The sequence below is a fragment of the Ursus maritimus genome, unplaced genomic scaffold, assembly GCF_017311325.1.
Source record: "Ursus maritimus isolate PB19 unplaced genomic scaffold, ASM1731132v1 scaffold_32, whole genome shotgun sequence".
NCBI lineage: Eukaryota > Metazoa > Chordata > Mammalia > Carnivora > Ursidae > Ursus > Ursus maritimus.
In genome coordinates, this window is record NW_024425786.1 from 11,104,705 (window position 1) to 11,118,812 (window position 14,108).

Below are 14,108 nucleotides of genomic sequence, written 5' to 3' on the forward strand. Positions count from 1 at the left end.
ATCCTGCAGTCGGGGCCGTTGCTGGACCAAAGTGGGCCCGTTCCTTGGTGCACTAGAGACCGAGCCTACAGCAGGCAAAAGTCACTTTATCTGTACAAACAAGGAGGTCACTGGGGAATAGCTTCCCAAGCCAGGACTCCCCAGTAGGCTGCTTTTATTAGGGCTTGAGATGAATATTCAGAGAGGGGTGTAACATTCTAACAAAGCTGAGGTAACTGTCGGGGAATTTCTGATTCATCCGGGCAGGCGTGGTCCCCAAACGTTTCTTTTCTTGTTCCTGCAATGCATTAGTTAGTGTCTAAAAGATGATATCAACAGGCAGAAGCCTCTAGGACTTTTCTGACCTTAGGAGGTCAGTCCTGAGTTCAGGGGATCAATCCTGAGCTCAGGGGATCAAGGGGTCTCACACCGGGACCGGGCCCAGATGGTGACCGAGGAAACTAAGACCCATAAGGTGAGTGAATTGTCCAAGAGAGAATGTTCAAATCCGACTCAGTGAGGACTTGAGCCCAGGTCTTAACTGCTGACTTCCACTTTCTTCTCTGACTTTCCGGCTATGGTCACAGAGGAGGGCTGTCTCCCTGGCCTGCCTGGCACTGGGCTCTGACCACAAGCAAGAAGACTGAGAGTCTAAGGCAGAGTGAGGAAACCCTTCATCTTCTCCACCCTTCCCCCACCAAAAACAAGGGGCTTATTGCAGAACGAGATTCAGAAGGCCATCACCAGTGGCATCAAGTAAAGGGACTTTGAAAACAGATCAACCTAGGTTGGCATTCCTATTCTGCCTTAGGAGCTGTGTGATCTTGAGCAAGTCACTTTACCTCTCTGAACCTCAGCTTCCTCGTCCAATATATGGAACCCTCTTGCAGGGTCTTGTAAAGCTTAAATAAGAGTTGCCAATACATCTGACATGTACGTGGTATTTGGCAAGTGTCAGCCCCCTTTCTAAGAAGGTCCTGCTTTGACCCCATTTGGAAGTCGAAATTATCGGAGAAGGTGCAGACTGCTGTTGTCTTGGGAGCAGACAGTAAAACACGCCTGATCCATCCCAACCAAGCCCTCCTCTGTTAGCACTCTCTCTTTCACCCCATGGCTGGCGCTGTCAAGCCCCAATCATCGGATCCCTCTTGTGCTCCTCTCGTGTAAGCGCATTCCCTGTGATTTTCAAATCCTCACCATGATGTTGCAACATTTCTCTCCCTGTTTCACCAATGGGCAGGCCCCCAGCCTAGAGACGTACGTGACTCATACTAGGTCACACGGCGAGCCATGGCACAGCCTAGAACAGAATCCTCAACCTTGGCACCATTGACATCATCCCTTGCGAGGGGCTGCCCTGTGCATTGTGGGCACACAATGTTTAGCAGCCCCTCTCGTCTCTACCCCAGAAATGCCAGTAGTGCCCCAGGCCCCGCCATGACAACTGAGAATGTCTCCAGAATGGCCATGTGTCCCCTGGCCAGGANNNGAATGCCAGCCCCACTGGGAACAGCCTAGAGAGCTTTCTCTTCAGCATGATATCCTGATCTTTTCTTTGAAAACACAACTCCATGGACTGACAACCAATATTTTCCCTCCTTCTTTAACACATAACAATCTCTTGAAAGCAAATAGAACCCATGTTTCAATATCCACCTTTGGCATCTTTTTCAAAGTATTTCCAGGGTGACAGGTGGGAAGAGAAATGGAAAAAAATATTTGCACACAGGCCCTTTGTTCCACTTGGCTTTGAGAAAATCCGCATCTTCTGTACTCCTAGTATATCTCTGGCCTGTAAGCCCACTCATAAAGCCAGAGCCTGACGCAGAGCCACACTTAACAGGACTCCTACAGACACTCCTTGTTCAGGGCCCTACCACCATCTGCATTGGTGGCTGGAGGGAAGCCCCGTCACCAGAGGCCCTTTCCCAGTTCCCCAGTGGATTGGGGACCTCCTTGCCCACACTGGACTCTGTCCTGTGGTCATAAGAAAGCTGGATGGAAGTTCCAAAGAGGTAGAGCAAAAGGCAGGACTCTATGACTTCTTGGAATCCTTCCAGAACATGGATTTTTTTTCCTTTGGGTTTGGGAATACAGCAAGCGTAGGTTATATTGTTTGAATCGGTCACTACTTCCTAAACCCAAAACCCTTTCTCTTTTTAGAACTCTCAGCTGTAGGCTCTCCACTTAGGGACCCCAACTGCCCCAGCTGAAAGTGAACGTGGGAAGCCCAACAGCTGGCCCTGGAAGGTGAATAAACCCACACTCCTCTTCCTCCCTGCCTGCGCTTACCTACCTCACATCATCCCTTTGCCCCCACCGTGTGGTCTGTGGCACTGGCAAAGATCAGGAAGATCCACCAATAAAATACATTTCTGTGGCCGTGGTCAACCTTGGAGTTGGAGGGAGAGGTGCCTTCTCCAGCTTGGGGGAGGAACGGCCCCACTCCACTACCCATAATGCACAAATTCACAAGTAGTCTTACCCTGGTGAGCAGCCACATGCTGGCTTACAAATGTAGTTAGCCTATGAACCATTCTCACCGCCTATGCAAATATTCCTTGCTTTAAGGAACCAATCAGTGCTGTTTATGCAAATGACTTTACCCCTACAGGCAAACATGTTACCAATGAAAGTAAATGTTTTCCTTGCCCTGGAATAATCACAGTGATATCGAGGCGAAAATGCTGGGTGCTGCAAAGACACAAGTTACTAGGACCTTTAGTGGTGGGACTCCCAAAGGATATATGGAGGCTGACATAAATAAATACAGGAAAATCTCTCTTATCTGAGGTGATTGGAACTGAGTAAGTGAAAAGTTGGCTAGAGAGAAATTATTACAAATCACACATACTCTTTAAACATTTTAATTTAAAACTTGTAAATATATATATGTTCGTCAATCCTTTGAGTTCTTCACTTTCTTTCTTCTATAAACCACTGCCATCATATATCACCTCTAATTCCATTTCTTTAAAGTAGCACAATGACTTTGAGACACGCATAAAGCAATATGCATGAGCCCTTCTTGATTTTTACAACCTTCTTTCCCAGAGTTTCAGCTTTCTCACAGACCGCTAATCCCGTAGCAATTTTTGAAGGTCACGGTTATCCAGTCTCTCCCAAGCATTTCACTTCGTTTCTGCATAAATCACAACTCGCTTTTTGAACTCCCGTTTCATTGGCTACATGCTTAATCAATTTACATAATGACAGTGTGAGCCGTTTGGGAACAAAGGAGCCAAAAGGGGGTGAATGGACAACCTCCACACCAGCCTCTCAATTAAGAGGGATTCAGTCTCAGAATGAGGACTGATATTTCACAATGTATAACTTCGTTCTGTGTGGGTGCCAGCGCTCCTCCTCTTCTCAGGCTCCTGCAGTAAATTTTCTCTCGGAAGTTGGAAGAGGAGCCATCTACCTGCCCCCCCACCCCCATAACAGAGGTCACCTTTGTGCTGAGATCCAACTGGTGCTGCCTACGAAAAGATTGCCCCAGCCTCTGGACCAGTGAGCGCAGCTCATACAGATGAACCCTTGCCTTGGGAACCCATTAGTCTTGGAAGAGTCTCTCTCCATTCCCTGCTTCTGCTATCCTGGGAGATTTTTTTTTTTTTTACTGGGCTGGGTGAGCAGGTCAAGCAGGGTGGGGACAAGGATGAGACAAGCGAGAGACTCACTTTGGGGCAAAATTTAAGGGGTACCGCATAACTCAGTAACCAAAATGAATACTATATGAATGTAATTTTTTAATCAAACTTAATGCTAAAATAACCCATGATGAACAATATACCAAAATTTTAAACAAAGCCAGGACTCATATAACTCAGCTCAGCAATTCCTGAGAGGCCTCTTTATTCTCCACTCACCCATGCTTGCGGCCCTCGGTTACAATCCACCAGGCACTCAAAAATAAGGGCTAGGTGCTTTAAAACTAAAGTAAGATGTATAGTTTCCAAACCACGTTTCTGGGGCCAGACGATCTGGGCTGGAATCCCTCTTCCACCACGTACCAGCTGCGTGACCAGGAGCGCTCAATTTAAATTTCTCAGTGGGTAATATTAAAAATATCAAACGGCCTTTATGGCATGGACCATATCATGCAAATTTCTGTGGGCCGCCTTAGTTTACTCATCTGTGTAATGGGCACAATAATAGTGTCTCACGGGACTGCTGTGATTATGATGTGAGCTGATCCACATCCTGAGCTCAGAATAGTGTCTGGTATACAGTAAGTGCTCAATGATCAGACAAAGCATTAGTTTTGATTACTAATCATCCCGAGAGCCCTGCACGGTGGGTATCAGGATCTCCATTCTCCAAATATGGTAACTAGGGCTCAGAAAGGTTATATAAATGCCCCAAAATCACCCATTTAGCCTGAGGGAAAGTGGGGATTTACATTTGGTTCAATCCTTGCTCTTTTGGCCACACTTCGCTGCCACAAATAATATCTTTTCCACTGAGCTGAGAGGCCCGTCCTGGGGCTGCGAGAGCGCCTGCAGCTCAGCCCAGAGGCGGGAGCGCTGCACCTGCACGGGGTCTCCGACAGCCAACAGCTGGGCCCTAACAGCTGCCCGCCGCATCGGGTGACCGCTGTTCCCCAGACACCAGCCCGCTCGCCCCGCCAGCCCTCGCGCATCTCTGCAAGTTGGAACGTGGCCAGGGCACTGAGGGGACTGTGGGGAGGAGGAGACCCACGTCCTGCCCTCTTGTGGGTACTAGATGTGGCCTCCCGATCTGGAACTGGGTTCCCATGACAGACTTAAATGACTTCTCCAAGGCTCAATGTCATCCCTGGCCAAAAAGAGCAGACAATTGAGTGTGGATTCAATGAGATGATGCGTTAAAGGGCCTGGCATTTAGTAAGTGCTCAATGAAAGTGAGCGGTCACCATTACAAAGACCCACAAGGGGAGGGGGGCGCTTCGGTGGCACAGTGGGTTGAGCATCTGACTCTTGATTTCAGCTCAGGTTATGATCTTGTGAGATCGAGCCCCGCATCGGGCTCCATGCTCAGCACGGAGTCTGCTTGTCCCTCTCCCTCCCCCTGCTTGTACTCTCTCTCAATCTCTGAATAAATACATACATACATAAATAAATAAATAATTAAAATCTTAAAAAAATAAAAAGACCCACGAGGGAAAGAAAAGGCTTTGTGACATTCATTGTTCACCTGTCCTCCTCCCGCCTACGACCTCTGCTTATCTACATCAGAGGGACCCCCCCCAATGCCAGAGTTGCCCCTTCTCCCACCTAATTTATGAGCTCTGCGAGGGGGTGGGGAAAGAACAGAGGCCGGGAGTCAGGAGTCCTGGCTTCTTGTTCTGAATTCTCACTAACTAGTTGGACTCTGGACAAGTTACTCCTCTCTGAGCCTCAGTTTCCCCCTTAAAAATGAGAGGTGGGAGATTCGATTAGAAAATGCCCCTGAGGGCAAATGCCTCCTATTTTCTTTGTGTCCAATTCATTTCCCTGTAATAATAGTTTATATTATTGTAACTTTTATTTTCTATTATAGTTTATAGTTAGTATGATGCGGTTATAATTATTACGTAGTTAGAGGTATGATGTTATAATGAACTGATTGTCCCTGGGGAAGAAAAATTCCCAGGCTTACTTGGGCCCATCCCAATATTGTCCAAAGCCAGGCCCCTGGAGGGTCCCTGCCCATGAGGGGCCAGAAAGAGCGAAGGACCATGGGAGCTGACCCTCTAGCTTGCCCCCTGTTTCCCAGCTCTTCCGGGCCCCACCCCATGGTGCTCAGCAGGCACAGCCTCTCCACTGACAAGCCCAGCTCGCTGGTGTCAAGGTCCCCAGGCTTGCAGTGTTCAGAGGACTGGAACTCAACGAGCTCTGCAAAGGGCACCTTCTGTCCGAGTGCACTTGCAGGCTGGGTTGGCAGGAGCACAGATGCGGAGGAGAGGCTGTGGGGAGGGGGGGCACTTCTTGCAGGAGGCAGTGAGCACAGCCCCTTGCCCTCCTTTGGTTCTTGGAGGCAGAGTCAGCCCCAGAGATGCCTGGGGTGAGAGTGGGGGCGGGAACCAGGAGAGAGAGAGAGGCAAAGACTGTCAGAGCCAGCTGTCAGAGCGGGCTAAGCCTGCAGGCCCCCTGCTTGTCCCAGGCGCTCACTGACCGAGTATCTATTCCATGCCAAGAACTGGGAACACAGGGATGGGTCTGCAAGCCCCACAACTGGTGGTGGAGGAGGACACAGCCCATCCAGTGACCCCTCCCAACAAGACCGTTTACACTTTCAAAGATTCCCCAATACCCTGCAGGGACATCCTGGGGTAATGTGCACAGGGGGGTGGCCAGCATCTGAGAGCCCTTGGAGGCCTCCTGGCAAGTATTCCCCACCCCCCAGGGAAAACGGGAGAGCCCCCCCTCCCCCGCCCACCTTTCCTCACGCATACCATCCTGTGCTCACCTGACACCTTTGCTGACCACCCCCATGGACCATATGCCCTGGTGGGTGCTGGACACGCAGAGATGCACGGGTCACCCCACCAGCACATAGGGAGCTTGTGGACGTAAGTGGCCATGGGGCAGTGTGGAGTCGTGGTTAGGGGCTGAGCTCCGGGAGCCTGGTGTCTTAGATACGAATAATGACATTTGGCTGCACGTGACTTCCTCGCCACTCCGTGCCCCAGTTTCCTCTTCTGTAAAACGAGGGTGACAGCAGCGCCTGCCTCCAGGGCTGGTGTGAGGATCAGTGGGGCAATGCCTGTAAAGCACACGGAAAGGGGCCTGGCGAGTAGCAGAAGCTCTGCACGCGAGGGCATGCTGGTGCCGAAATCGTGCAGTACCGGTGTGTCGGCGCTGGGGGGTGCATCTGAGCCATTGAGACCGTGGGGAATGGCCCCAGGAAATGGGGAAAAGGAGGGCAGAATCAACCACTCACTCCTGCCCTTTCCCGCTGTCACGGTACAACCCCCATGCAGGCACCCAGCCCGCCGCATTAGAGATGCAGCCAGGACTTTGCAAGGACTGGGCTGTAGCTGACTTGCCCCTGAATCTGTAGCCCCAAGCTAGGGAGGGGTACATAGTAGGGCCAAGGGATGTTTGCTGGACCATCAGGCTTCCTCTGTGATCACTCACCCGAGATCCAGGCAGCACTAAAGAAAATGCAGAGCCATGGGTTTATTCTCGCCTTCATTCTGCAAACACCTGTTAAGCACCTACTATGTGCCAGGCCCTGTTCTAGGCATCCGGGAAATAGCCGTGAGTGAGGCACACAAGGCCCCCAGCCCTGTGAGTTTAGGGCCACCCCTAAATCTGAGCAGCTCCTTGCAGCTCAGGGGACTCCCCTTTCTACTCCCACGTTCCTGTGACCTTGGCATCTGTGCCCAGCCAACTGGGTCTTCCATTGGGATAGGTGGGAATGTTGAGGGTCGCCAACCCTCCAGAAACCGTGCACTCCAGGATGCCTTTCCAGTGAGTTCTCTGTCGATCATACAAACGCACACTTAACACTTCCCCTGAGCCGGGCACTGCGCTAAATGTTTCCCCAGCTAGTAAACCAGCTCACGTACTTCTCAAGCAGCCTGAGGCAAGAGGCATTACTATTACCCTCGTTTCATGTGCCAGGGAACCCTGACCTAGAGAAGTTACAGAACTTGCCCGAAGTCGCAGATCTAGAAAGGAGCCTTAAGTGAGGTGTGATGTACCTAGCAGGGAGCCAGATCTTTCAGCGGGCCTTCAGTGCTTTTTATCATCATGGACGTCATCTCCCCCCCTGGAGACAGAGAGTGAGCTTCCCTTTTCCCTGCTTCCCCACATCACCTTCCCAGAAGCCAGAGGTGATGTTAGCCCTCCTCTCCCAGTCCGGACAGCAGGTCTGCAGTTCCAGAAGGGCCTCCAGCCATCCCTTTGAATCTGCATAATTCATCCACACGCACAGCCACTTCTCAGCCCAAGCTGCTGCTCCTGAATGGCTACCCAGAGGGCTCACTCTGCCAAATCTTCCAGAAGATGCCTCATCACAGACCCACAGAGAGCGGGAGGATGCCCTGTGACCATAACCCTCAGCGTCCCTTCATTGAGTCAGCCTCCTGTGATCCAGCACTCATGATGGCTCACAGAGGGTATAGGGGGTCCCCGGGGCATGACCCAGTCCCTGCCCTCAAGGGGACTTGTCAACTAGGTGAGACACACACAGACAAGACACTGGAATGCTATGAAATGACACAGCGTGTGTCAGGGAAGGCCTTGAGAGATGGGGAGGAGGTGGGGGGGCAGAGAGTGGAAAGGGGGTTCTTCAGGTCAAGAGGACTGCCAAGACGAGGGACTGGTCACGGCAGGGACAGTGGTCCTGGAGCAGCGAGCAGAGCAGTCCAGTGGGAATAGAGGGTATATGAAGTGACACTATGGGAGGGATGGCTGAGAATGTGCATTGGAACTGAGAAGCCCATCAGCCCTAAGGACCGTCACTATCTGTCCTATCCATCAGTGTCGCTCTCCTGGTTACCTATTGCTGGGTAACAAATCACCCCAAAACTTGATGACTTAAAACTGAGTGAGCTCGACTGGACGGTTCTCACTCCGGGTCTCTGGTGAGGCTACAGACACACGGTGGCGGCTGGGTTGCGCCATCTGGAAGGTTCCCTCCCTCAGTGACGGGGGCCAGGAGGAAGGTCCGCTGGGACTGTTGTCCAGACCACCGCTTCTGAGCAGTCCCATGAAAGGGCTTGAGGGTATCCAGGGCTCCCAGCTCCACCAGCGACAAAATGCAGTCCTGGGGTTTGATCCAATCCCTTGTAGCCCCAACAGAAGGAAGATTTGCAATCAGCCTGGCCGAGGACGGGGTTCGATGGTGCCAGCTGGGGCTAGATCAGAAATAAAACTGGGGCAGGAACAGTCAACTCTTTGTGCTCTGCCTTTGTACCGACCCAGGAACCACGCTACCCAGCTCAAACTGGCCAACCCTGGCCATCAAGAGCCAGCTGGGCTATTCTCTACCCGACAGCCACGCCTGCTGCCTCACGAACTGGGGAAGGCGCTGGGAGTCCAGGGCTCAGGAGGGAAAGGAGGCCAGGTCACCCCTATCCAGTCAGGGGCTCTTGACATTCACCATCCCAGGGCATCTGGAAGAAGTGGTGGCTGCCTGGGAGAGGCAGGAGAGCACAGACTGATAAGAAGTCAAAGCGCCTGGGTTCGAACTCCAGCTCGTCCACTTCCTGGCTGTGTGACTGTGGGCACGTTACTTAGCCTCTGTCCACACTGCAGATTCCTCATCTGTGAAATGGGGATCATAAAAGCCCCCGCATCACAGGGAAGAGAATTAGAGAAGATAATCCATGGGGAGCACTTAAACCAGTGTCTGGGACCTACTAGTTGTCGTCTGTTTGCTGTTGTCATGGCCACTAAGATGAAATGAGGGTTATAAGGACCACATGACATCAGGCAAAGAAGTCCCTTTGTATGGCCCAAGGTCAGAATGGTCAGAATCCCAAAGAGCATTCACTCCGCAAAGGCCCCCGGAGCCCTCATCAGATGCTCCACTCCCAACCTCAAAACTTCCCTGTCTCACGTGCCACCTGATTTCGCTGAGTGTGAGTCTCCTTTTGATATAAACTCCAAAAGTCAGGGGCACCTGGGTGGCTCGGTCAGTTAAGCACCCGGCTGTTGATTTCTGCTCAGGTCATGATCTCAGAGTTGACAGATAGAACCCCACATCGGGCTCCGTGCTGAGCGTGGAGCCTACTTACGATTCTCTCTCTCCCTCTGCTCCTCCCCCACCTCTCTAAAACAAAACAAAACAAAACAAAACAGAACAAAACCCCTCCAACCATCAGAAATCCAATCACGGTAGGCCACGGAGAACCTGCCCTTCTCTCACAAAATCATCAGAGGTTAGGAAGACTCTTTCAAGACTCATACAGATAGGGGCGCCTGGGTGGCTCAGTCCTTAAATGTCTGCCTTCGGCTCAGGGCGTGACCCCGGCGATCTGGGATCGAGCCCCACATCAGGCTCTTCCGCTAGGAGCCTGCTTCTTCCTCTCCCACTCCCCCTGCTTGTGTTCCCTCTCTCACTGGCTGCCTCTCTCTCTGTCAAATGAATAAATAAAATCTTAAAAAAAAAATTTAAAAAAAAAACAGACTTATACAGATGACTGCTTTTTCATAATGATACAAACCTGATACAAACCTGTAAGTCACATATTACTCCAGAAGTAGGTCCACACACATACATGCAAATAAATTAACAGCACCGTCTTGACTAGCTTATCTGCAGAAACAAAGACGCACGGAAACTCAGCGGAAGTGAGAAGTGGGGGAGGTGTCTCGGGCTTATCAAGACACAAGCGGAGCAAGCAGGCTTGCTCATTTACGCAGAAAACACAGGGGCAGAAAATAGTTCCTCAGAGGCAGCAAGAGCCAGGGAAACGTCCAAATGCTGGGCTTCTAGTCCCAGCTGTTGGGCCGCGAGCTATATAACCCTGGGCAAGCCACCCTAGAGCCTCAGTTTCCTCCTCTGTAAAATGGAAAGACAGTGGGTAAAGACTAAAAGAGATTTGAAAATGCTTTTTACGTGGTACAATATTATACGTGTTAAATATTCATTAGAGTTGTCTTGGGAAAGTCGCGAAACTTCTCTCGGCTTCAATTCCCCATCTGTCAAAGAGGAATAAATCTTTGCCATGAGGATTAGCATCTGATAAGAAGCCTCCTAAATTCAAGTGGAGAATTAGGATACTACTAATCCTGGTCACTCGTAGCCATGGTATGGTACTTGTGACGGAGGTGATGGTGACAGTGTCACTGGGGCCATTGGGAAAGCTTACTTTCATCTCATTAGAATATTTTTCCCAGCCTGGGGCTCCTTCACTTAACGCCTGACCAGCCTCAGGCAAGTCACAACCTCTGAGGGCTTCAGTTCTTCCTCTTCGGTGACACGGGGATGCTCACAATACTTACCTCCTGGGTTCTCGTGACGGTTAAATGAGAGAAAGCACACAAAGTGCCAAGCTCCATTCCAGGCACCAAGAGAGAACCCATGTTAGCTCTTGGTAATGATGGCGTCGTCTTGAGCTCTGACCACACGGGCTGGCCTCAGGGAACACGACAACCCAGGGTGGGACAGGATATAAATTCACAGCAAACATGGGAAACACGGGGCTCTCATGGGCAGCCCCTTCCCCTCCCATGGCCCCACAAAAGCTCTCAGGTTCCTCCTGACAGAACGGCAGCCTTCCTCAGGGGGACCGTGGCAGGCCACCCAACTGCCAGGGGACTACTGGCCAGGGGGAAGTGTACGGTGTGGTCAGCTTCGGGGCTCCCTCGGCTGCAACCGCTACCACAAGCCCTCAGGCGGGTCTCCAGCTACATCGACTGGATCCACTCAGAATCAGACAAGCCCTGAGCCTCCTGGGCCCTGTCCTGCTCACCCGGCCCCACTAAGAGCAGTGCCCTCCTAGGGTCTGAGAACGCCCTCCTTCCTCCTGAGAGCTAGACAGAAGCCGCCTGGAGGAGGCTGCCGACCTAGGCAACCCCAGCTGGGTCCCCCTCCTTGGGCCCCCACAATTTCTTTGAGTGAAAGGTGCCGAGAGGGTGGCCTTGTCCAGAGAGCTTGAAAACAAAGGATACTCCTTAGGCATTAAGAATGAGTTCCTTAGGACCAGGAGGGTCTTTTATCTTATTTTTGCTTTTTTTTTTTTTTTTTTTTTTTTTTTGTTTTTTTTTTTTTTTTTTTTTTGTATGTAGGCCCTACCATCCAATGCTATAAACCTATTTATCTGCAAAGCCCAAAACCTGATCATTTGAGACCTCCACAGCATTAATGATTGGAAATGAGTCCCTCTTGAGGGTCCTCCAATGACTCTGTAGTTTGCCCTAGGATGAGAAGTTTCCCAGGATGCAGGATTTTTGGTTTTAGACTGGGAGAGACCAGGCAGACAGGACTGAGTTGGTCCCACTCTTACTATGAATGTGTCCCCAGAGAGTGGTCTCCTGTGAGCTCAAAACCAGTATCTCGTAAGATTCCACACCAGTTCCCTTCCTGTTTTTGTAAACAATGGACACAGATTTGTTTGTAAAGAAAACCATAAAAATTAATTCTTTAACAAACCCATAAGACCTGGCACCAATCTGGGGAGCAGCCGTGGATACAATCAGCAGTAGGTGCGCGCAGCCAGAACAGGGAGACTTCCCGAGAAAGGCGGGCCTGGGAGGGGTGCCTGGGGGTGCCCGGGGGAGGGAGGAGCAGGCATGGGGTCTGGTGATGGCTGCTGGGAGGAAACAGGAGGACTCCGTGCTGATCGGGGCCACTTTTTTCACCTATGTCCTGACACGGCCACTGGCTCGGTTGGCTCTTCTGTAAAATGGACTTGAACCAGACCGGGACCCCGCCACAATTTTACAGACGCCTAGAACAAGGGGGAGTTGCGTGTGCTGTTTGTGACTGTGCCCCGAAGCAAGGGAACGCTGGCACATGATTTAATTCTTTTAAGTTTATTTTGCAAAGAACTGTTCAAGTGAATCAAACTGTCACTCTTGTTTTAAAATCCAGGATGAAACCACAGCCATGAGCATGTGGTCGCAGGAGGGAAACTAACAGTCACATGGGCAACGTCAAAATGAGCAGGTGGCCGCCTCGAGTCTGTCTGTCTGCTGTCAGCTCCTTGCCATCGAGCGGTCACAGGCACCGGAGATTCCAGAAAAGTTTGTTGGAGAAAAGCGTAAAATCAAGACGGGTGTGGCCGTTAATTCACAGTGGTTTGTGTTTGCTCAGTTGGGGGGAAAGCCGTGGATTCCGTTTGCACAAAGCAAAATCCGAATGCAGGACTGGAGGCTTCCACCAGCATTTCAAAGGAGCCCAGCGCAAGAGTGGCCGGATGGAAGGTGAGCTTAGGGCCGTTTCCCCAGCCAAACCCTGGAGCCCTTTCCAGCCCAGCTGCTGCGTAAGTCACCACGGAGCAGCAGGTCCTGGCAGCACCTTGGGGACCCAAACCAGGGGCTGGGGGGCAACTGTCCTTTTTTGTCCCAGCATTAGCTATTCCAAACCAGACACAGACACCACAGAGCAGGCCACAGCCGAAAGCATGGCCAGATGTCAGAGGGGATTGACGGGGAAGGCAAGCCTGGGGAGGCAGCTGGGCAGAGGCCCCCACTCAGGGGACAGCAGCCGGGGCCGGTACACGTGCCCAGTAACGGGCTCCGGGACCGACACCACCCAGCTGGCAGCTGTCTTCTGGCGAAAGCTGCCCCAGCAGCTGCGGAGGGGCCGCTGAAGCCTCGCCGTGCTCCCAGCCCGGGGGCGGCCGCCCGCACAAACCCAGACGGGGAGGGCCGAGCCAAGGTCAGGAAGCTGCCAGCAAAATGCCCAAGCAGGGAGGTGACGGGGACAGGTGGCCAAGGGCATTCATCCTTTCAACAAATGTTCACGGAACGACAGCAACACATGCGTCCACCAGCTGAATGCTTATTTTTATTCGAGGAGGTAATACATAGTCTTTGTGAGAATATTAGAAGAATACAGGAGTGTATCCAGTAAAACAGGAAAGTTCCCCGCGTTTGACGTCTCCAATCCCGCCTTCCAGAGATAATCGCTGTTAACAGCATGGCGGATGGTCTTCCGGACTTTATGTAGGGGCCTATATCCAGTATCTCTCTATGTACATTAATATAGAATATCTTCTAACCAAAAATAGCATTTCACTCTTCATACTGTCCTGCAACTGGGTCTTTTCACTGAACTGTATCACATTTTACGTAGCAGTCCCTCCATCCAGGTCACGCTTTTGGACAGCTCAGTAATATTCCATATTACGACTAAACGAGCGATGCTTTCAGCCGCTCCCTATCGTCCTCTCTCCCATCGCTGCAGTGAACCCCCTTGGACACACGCTCTCGCACGAGAGCCGAGCACCTGTGCTGTGGGGCTCCAGCAGCATCGCTGAATGACACAGTCGGCCCAGTAAAAGTTTCAACAGATACTGCTCGCCGGCCTCTGAAAGCAACGCAGAACAGAGCCTTGCAAACAGCACTGCTGGTTTAACCCTTACGGACCTCTCGATCCCTCTGAGAAACAAACGAAATCTAAAAATCTGCCCGTCCACACATCTGACATCTGATTTTTAGGAGTTCGCAGGCCCGCTGCCCTGAAGCCCAAACAGAACTGTAGGCTAA